Source organism: Bombina bombina, chromosome 3 (assembly GCF_027579735.1).
Source record: "Bombina bombina isolate aBomBom1 chromosome 3, aBomBom1.pri, whole genome shotgun sequence".
Taxonomy (NCBI): Eukaryota; Metazoa; Chordata; class Amphibia; order Anura; family Bombinatoridae; genus Bombina; species Bombina bombina.
In genome coordinates, this window is record NC_069501.1 from 156379764 (window position 1) to 156387982 (window position 8219).

Genomic DNA, 8219 nt, shown 5'->3' on the forward strand with positions numbered 1-8219 from the left:
GGAGAACTATGGAGGCAACGGCTGAGCTGAGACAGGAAAAAGGGATCTAAGTTGTCTGTGCATAACCACTCAACATGTGGCAAAGCTTAGTAACACAAATTCTAACAATAGTAACAAGCAGAAGGCGTGGCCACGATAATATTGCGTACAGAGCTCTTTATATATGTTATATTACATAAAGCGGTTTTCAACTGGAATGATTAGAGGGGACATACATAAATCGAAAAGACCACAGTAGTGTTAACCAAAAGTAGGCAAGTGTCCCAGTATTGAAGACAGAGAAAACAAACAGAGCAGTCTGTTAATTATTCCCAAGCATCCAAATTGATTAAGTGAGGAAAAGGTCATAAGACCCAGGAGATAGAAAGCAAGTATCCAGCGAAGGTTAAGGGTATAGAGCAAGCAAAAGCACGGTTAGTATTGCCAAGTAACATGCAGGAGGGCAACTCTCGTAGTGGTCACATACCCATCTGTCAATTGCATATATTAACTGCCTGCAAATACATTATACGGACACCCATAGCTCCATCTGTGCGCCTACAAGTGGAAAAGCCTCCTTCCTCTGCTGCTACACACACAGGTAGCAGGATACAATCCCCATCCAGGAAACTCACTTGAGTCCCAGCGTCTGCCACGGTGTAGCACACCAAACAAAGCTGCGTGTCAGTCACATGGATCAGTCAGTCAATGTTGACGCACGTTTCACCTCCTCGTCATCATGGAGACGGGGCTTCCTCAGGGCTTGTTGAAATCAAGGCTTCTTTACATGCTTTTTAAATCAAAGTTAACTCCGCCCATTTAGGAGATGAAAGAAAACTTAAAGGGGCCAGTGCTTATATCAAGATACCTAGATTGTGCACAAACACATATATTTACAAATTTATACAAGCACGTATGTATATCAAAATAATGTGCAAATAGTACAATAGTTTACAAACACATCCAGTGATAAAACAGATGAGGTTAATTTATTTTGTTTATTTATAAAACGCTAGCCATGTGTAGTTTTTTTATTCATGCCATTTGGACTAATGATAGAGAGGTCAAAGTCCAAATTTATGTCCCAACTCTCGACAGTACCTGTTGTCAATATGTTCGTAAAACAAGTTGAGAAGGGCATTCATAAGCTTATCTTGACTAACATTACTGATGACAACCTTACTAGGACTGAAAGAAAGGCACGCAAAAAAAGTGGTGATAAAACCCTGCGGATAAAGGCAAAAATGTTGTGTTATGGGTAGATGCTAGCTATGTTTTGGAAGTTAACAGACAACTTCTAGACAAGAACCAATATCCATGATTACTAACCAATACATTACCAACCCTCCAGTCCAGTTTGTTCAGCATACTCAATGATGCAAAGTCGGATGGCATCATTGACCTTGCCGAATTTAAATATTTGTTTAATGATTTCCCTATAATGCCGGTCTTCTACTGCATACCAAAAATTCATAAGAACTTCCTAAACCCCCCAGGTCGGCCTATAATTTCTGGGATTGGCAGTTTAACTGAAAATCTAGGCAATTATTTTTTTAAACCTTTTCTAAGTACCATGCCCTCGTATGTCCTAGATACAGCTTACGTTCTACTTAAGATTGACGGGTTATTAATACTGCATGATGCATTGCTTGTATCTTTGGACGTAGAGGGTCTATACTCGTCTATCCCTCATGAGGTAGGCATAGAGGCAATTAAACATTTCCTGGACACAAGGGGGGCAGTGTATAATGACCATACTGACTTCACTATAAAACGTCTTCGTTTTGTATTGGAGAACAATGTTTTTTCATTTGATAACAAGGTCTATAAAATGGCTTAGAGGGACTGCAATGGGGGCCACATGTACCCCAACATACGCGTGCCTACATTTAGGTGCCTGGGAGATGGATCAGGTCTATCAGAAGAGATCTTTTGATGAACACATCCATTTATGGCTTCAGTATATGGATATCAAAAGGGAAGGAGAACAGCACACCTGTTTGTGGGGCACGGAGTAAGATTTGCCAAATCTTTTCAATCCAAATAGTCATACATCCAAAGCACTCCAGCCACCAGAAGAAATATTTATTTAAAAGACCTCTATTTTCATTAGTTGGGTCCAAAAGTTTACAGGAACAACGTTTCGAACCTACAATAGGCTCTTAGTCATAAAGAATCAGACACATGCCTTTTTGACAGCAATCATATTCAAAATTTAAACAACTTTCTAATGTACTGTCTACAATACTTAATGTTGCTGCATTCTCTTGGTATCCTTTGTTGAAGGAGTTTAAACAAAATTAGAAAAAAACTATTTATGTAAGAACTTACCTGCTTTTGTTTGTGTAAAGTTCTAGAGAAAGCTATACATAAACTAGAAATTGTATAAAGGAGACTACTAAACAAGCACATGGACTAACAAAAAAATACATAAATACTTAATAATCTTAAAGTATAGCTCAAATAACCATAAATAACTCTAAACTTCACTAGACCACAAGTGGCTGGCTAACTGTTGTGTGCGAGCGATATCGTTTTTTTTGCGCACACCGGAAATAGTGTGCCTATTACAAGTTCAAAGTAAAGGCGAGATCGCAATCGCATTATACGTACGTTGGGTTAGCGTGACTGAAACCAAAAGTTAGTGCATTAAAAAAGGTACACTAAAAACAACATAACTACATTGTAAATTACAGTTACACTTATATAAACACTCTATAAAAATTATTTATATAAATAATATTAAAAAATAGTTGTAAAAGTTAAAAGGTATATGGTACAAGGTGTTTGACTGCTATATTGTGTATATATATATATATACATACATATATATGTGTATGCATGCATGTATATATGTGTGTACATATGTATTTATGTGTCTTATTGTATATCTACTGTACATATTTCACATTCCAATGTTCTTCAAATACAGAATAATGTTATTTTTATTGTACATATATATATATAATATACATCTTCCAGCTTAACCCACCAAATGCCGACAGCCTGGGTGCAAAGATATGGCAAAATACAGGAACAGACGTTTGCACTCACAGGTCTTTTTTCAAACTTTTAATGTGGAACGTTTTCGGGGTATTATAACCCCATCATCAGCATACAACAGTGATAATAATCAAACATTTTATAGTGTTTTACAAACAAAGTGTACCAATCACAAACCTCACATCTCCCCCAGCTCTCCCCCACTTTCGCGGTAAAATTATCGGCAGTGGAACGCATAATGCGTTCCACCGTCATGGCTAATACCGGAAGTTTGAAACGTCACTTCCGGTTTATGCCCAAATTACGGATTTTATATACTCAAACAACAAATGTCAGAAAAAACCTGATTAGCTTCCAGGTTGTACACACATTGTGTTGGTGTAGAGTGATCAGTGCCTAAACAATTAGCATTATTAATACACTCGATTTCTCGTGTCAAACTGTGTGAGTGTATGTGTACATTGTTATGACAACCGTTGCCATAGAGACAATAATAAACAGCGGCTCAAGTGCATGCATATATTTAAAGTGAATAACACAGACCATATAAATAAACAACTTATATATACTTAGAAATTTAAAACGGGATACGATGAATACATAATCCCTAAGGTTGAACATATCAAAAAATAAAATCAAAATCAAATTGGGTTACGTTGTTGTGCCACTGATAACCCATCCCCAATATTTATAATGGATTGATCCAAACTTCATTACAGAATTACGTGTGATAAATATGAGCTGTGATAAGTCTGAACCAACTACAAACACTAAGATAAATGGGAGAACTGGTGGACCAGTGTAGCTGATCTGAACATATATGTACAGTTCACATCTCTGTCTACCTTGAGACCAAATGTGATACCGCCGTCCGTCCGTCCATTATATCAATAGATAAATACATTGTATCCGAAGATAAATACTTTGTAAGATAGACGATAAATATATACAGTATCAATAGATAAATGTATACATAGACTCAACGATAGATAAGCCACCTAAAAAACCTACTAGACAGGTTATATCGATCAGTAAATATATTAGTTAGATCGAAGATAGACATATTACCTGTACAATACATCTAATAGGTGTTAGGTAGCTACCATACAGATATACACTGTGGGGTTCATTTGAGGACATATGTCAAAAACATCAGGATCACATTCCTATGATAGATTATGTTAATCGCACTTAATACTTGATATCAATTGATAAATATTTTTCAAACACAACGATAGATTGTGAATTTGAGATAAAGACTACATGCGACAATTATTGTCATATATTCACACAGAGTTCCATATTGCCTAGACTATTAAGACTTAGGTGCAGATGTGAGTAACTAACACAGGTAGGCCAGGCTTCCACATTATGTATTGGAATCAAAAATGATCCCAACCCACAGTGCTGAGAGAACAATGCGGGGAACCCCCTACCAAAAGAGGGGACACCGCAAAATGCAACTCAGAGCCACCATGCCACCCTGGCAGTACCCCAAGTAGGTAGCACACTACAGTAGATTTTTAAAGTCTGGCATAGTATTCAGGCCACCAGGTATAATAGTCCCTAGGCGGAACATCCACTGTGCTTCACATTTCAGAAGCTGCTTGTTGCGGTCTCCACCTCGTTCCAATGGAGGTATATGATCTATCAATATATAGCGTATCGAGGAGACCGAATGTCCCTCATTCGCGCAATGTCGCGCCACTGGCTGCTCAGAAGTTCCTTCCTTAATGGCCGTCCTTATGGCATGTTGATGATTAGCCATCCTTTCACGTAATGTTCCTGACGTCTTGCCAACATAGAACCTCGAGCATGGGCAAAACAGAAGATACACTACGTGCGTCGTAGTGCATGTTATAGAGTGTCTAATCTTGAAAGACCGGTTAGTATGTGGATGGTGGAAAACCTTTGGGCCAATTAGGCCACTGCATGTAGTGCAACCTAAACATCGGTATGATCCTCTGATGTTTCTTTTAGTGCCGGTGTTGTAACTTGCTTTAGGGTCTGTTCTCATTAACAGATCTTTGAGGTTAGTGACTCTCTTGAAACCCACCATGGGACTTAAATTATTGGTGAACGTGAGCTTTGGGTCTGAAGACATAATAGGCCAATGTTGGCGTAGAATCCGGCCAGTGCCCTTCGTTGCAGGAGTAAAGGTGGTGGACATAATCAATTTGTCTGCAGTGTCCCGTTTAGGTTTTGGTTGTATCAGTTCCGCTTGTGTCAAGGTGGATACAGCTTCCACGGATTCTTGAATCACAGATGCCTTGTACCCTTTCAAGATTAGACACTCTATAACATGCACTACGACGCACGTAGTGTATCTTCTGTTTTGCCCATGCTCTAGGTTCTATGTTGGAAAGACGTCAGGAACATTACGTGAAAGGATGGCTAATCATCGACATGCCATAAGGACGGCCATTAAGGAAGGAACTTCTGAGCAGCCAGTGGCGCGACATTGCGCGAATGAGGGACATTCGGTCTCCTCGATACGCTATATATTGATAGATCATATACCTCCATGTACATATATGTTCAGATCAGCTACACTGGTCCACCAGTTCTCCCATTTATCTTAGTGTTTGTAGTTGGTTCAGCCTTATCCCAGCTCATATTTATCACACGTAATTCTGTAATGAAGTTTGGATCAATCCATTATAAATATTGGGGATGGGTTATCAGTGGCACAACAACGTAACCCAATTTGATTTTGATTTTATTTTTTGATATGTTCAACCTTAGGGATTATGTATTCATCGTATCCCGTTTTAAATTTCTAAGTATATATAAGTTGTTTATTTATATGGTCTGTGTTATTCACTTTAAATATATGCATGCACTTGAGCCGCTGTTTATTATTGTCTCTATGGCAACGGTTGTCGTAACAATGTACACATACACTCACACAGTTTGACACGAGAAATCGAGTGTATTAATAATGCTAATTGTTTAGGCACTGATCACTCTACACCAACACAATGTGTGTACAACCTGGAAGCTAATCAGGTTTTTTCTGACATTTGTTGTTTGAGTATATAAAATCCGTAATTTGGGCATAAACCGGAAGTGACGTTTCAAACGTCCGGTATTAGCCATGATGGTGGAACGCATTATGCGTTCCACTGCCGATAATTTTACCGCGAAAGTGGGGGAGAGCTGGGGGAGATGTGAGGTTTGTGATTAGTACACTTTGTTTGTAAAACACTATAAAATGTTTGATTATTATCACTGTTGTATGCTGATGATGGGGTTATAATACCCCGAAAACGTTCCACATTAAAAGTTTGAAAAAAGACCTGTGAGTGCAAACGTCTGTTCATATATATATATATATATATATATATATATATATAATATATATTATTTGGACTAGAAAAAGGAAAAAGGAAGATATAGTATGACATAATAATAACAACACTATTTAAAGACAAAGGATTCAGCACTCTTTTTTCAAGAATTAAATAAATGCAACACTTTCAAAAAGTAAATTTCAAAAAAACAGATTTATTTAGTATCGAGCATGAACTCGCTGCAATGACAGTGTTAAAAAAAATCACTGAAAAATAACACATAAGGCAAGTTGAAAACACATCTAAAACAGGATCAGTCCTTGAATGACAACGCAAGTTACGGTAGCATCATAAATAATATTCCTGCAGTAAGAGCAAGATATAGCTCAATAAATTGTATAAGTTGTGGAGATATGCACAGACACTACACCCACTCAAATACTTAGAACCCCCAGAAGAACTAGGAGGGCAACAGCTGAGCTCAGACAGGAAAAAGGGATCTACGTAGTCTGTGCATAACCACTCAACATGTGGTAAAGCGTAGTAACACAACATCTAACAATAGTAACAAGCAGAAAGCACATATATTTACAAATTTTTACAAGCACGTATGTATGTCAAAATAATTTGCAATCTGTTTTGCTGTATTTATATATACATATAGTGTGAGAACAATGTTTCTGTCATTTTTATTCAGGTCAAGAACAAATTCCTTAAGTGCATCTACAGGGCCTTCCCAGATAATAAGTATGTCATCCATATACCGAATAGTCATACATCCAAAGCACTCCAGCGACCAGAAGAACGTTGTTCCTGTAAACTTTTGGACCCAACTAATGAAAATAAAGGTCTTTTAAACAAAGATTTCTTCTGGTGGCTGGAGTGCTTTGGATGTATGACTATTTGGATTGACAAGATTTGGCAAATCTTACTCCGTGCCCCACAAACAGGTGTGCTGTTCTCCTTCCCTTTTGATATCCATATACCGAAGCCATAAATGGATGTGTTCATCAAAAGATCTCTTCTGATAGACTTGATAGACCTGATCCATCTCCCAAGCACCTAAATGTAGGCACGCGTAAGTTGGGGTACATGTGGCCCCCATTGCAGTCCCTCTAAGCCATTTTGTAGACCTTGTTATCAAATGAAAAAACATTGTTCTCCAATACAAAACGAAGACGTTTTATAGTGAAGTCAGTATGGTCATTATACACTGCCCCCTTGTGTCCAGGAAATGTTTAATTGCCTCTATGCCTACCTCATGAGGGATAGACGAGTATAGACCATCTACGTCCAAAGATACAAGCAATGCATCATGCAGTATTAATAACCCATCAATCTTAAATTGAAGGTAAGCCGTATCAATATAATTGCCTAGATTTTCAATTAAACTGACAATCCCAGAAATTATAGGCCGACCTGGGGGGTTTATGAAGTTCTTATGAATTTTTGGTAATGTAGTAGAAGACCGGCATTATAGGGAAATCATTAAACAAATATTTAAATTCAGCAAGGTCAATGATGCCATCCGACTTTGCATCATTGAGTATGCTGAACAAACTGGACTGGAGGGTTGGTAATGTATTGGTTAGTAATCATGGATATTGGTTCTTGTCTAGAAGATGTCTGTTAACTTCCAAAACATAGCTAGCATTTACCCATAACACAACATTCAATAAGGGCCTTTCTTTCAGTCCTAGTAAGGTTGTCATCAGTAATGTTAGTCAAGATAACCTTATGAATGCCCTTCTCAACTTGTTTTACGAACATATTGACAACAGGTACTGTCGAGAGTTGGGACATAAATTTGGACTTTGACCTCTCTATCATTAGTCCAAATGGCATGAATAAAAAACTACACATGGCTAGCGTTTTATAAATAAACAAAATAAATTAACCTCATCTGTTTTATCACTGGATGTGTTTGTAAACTATTGTACTATT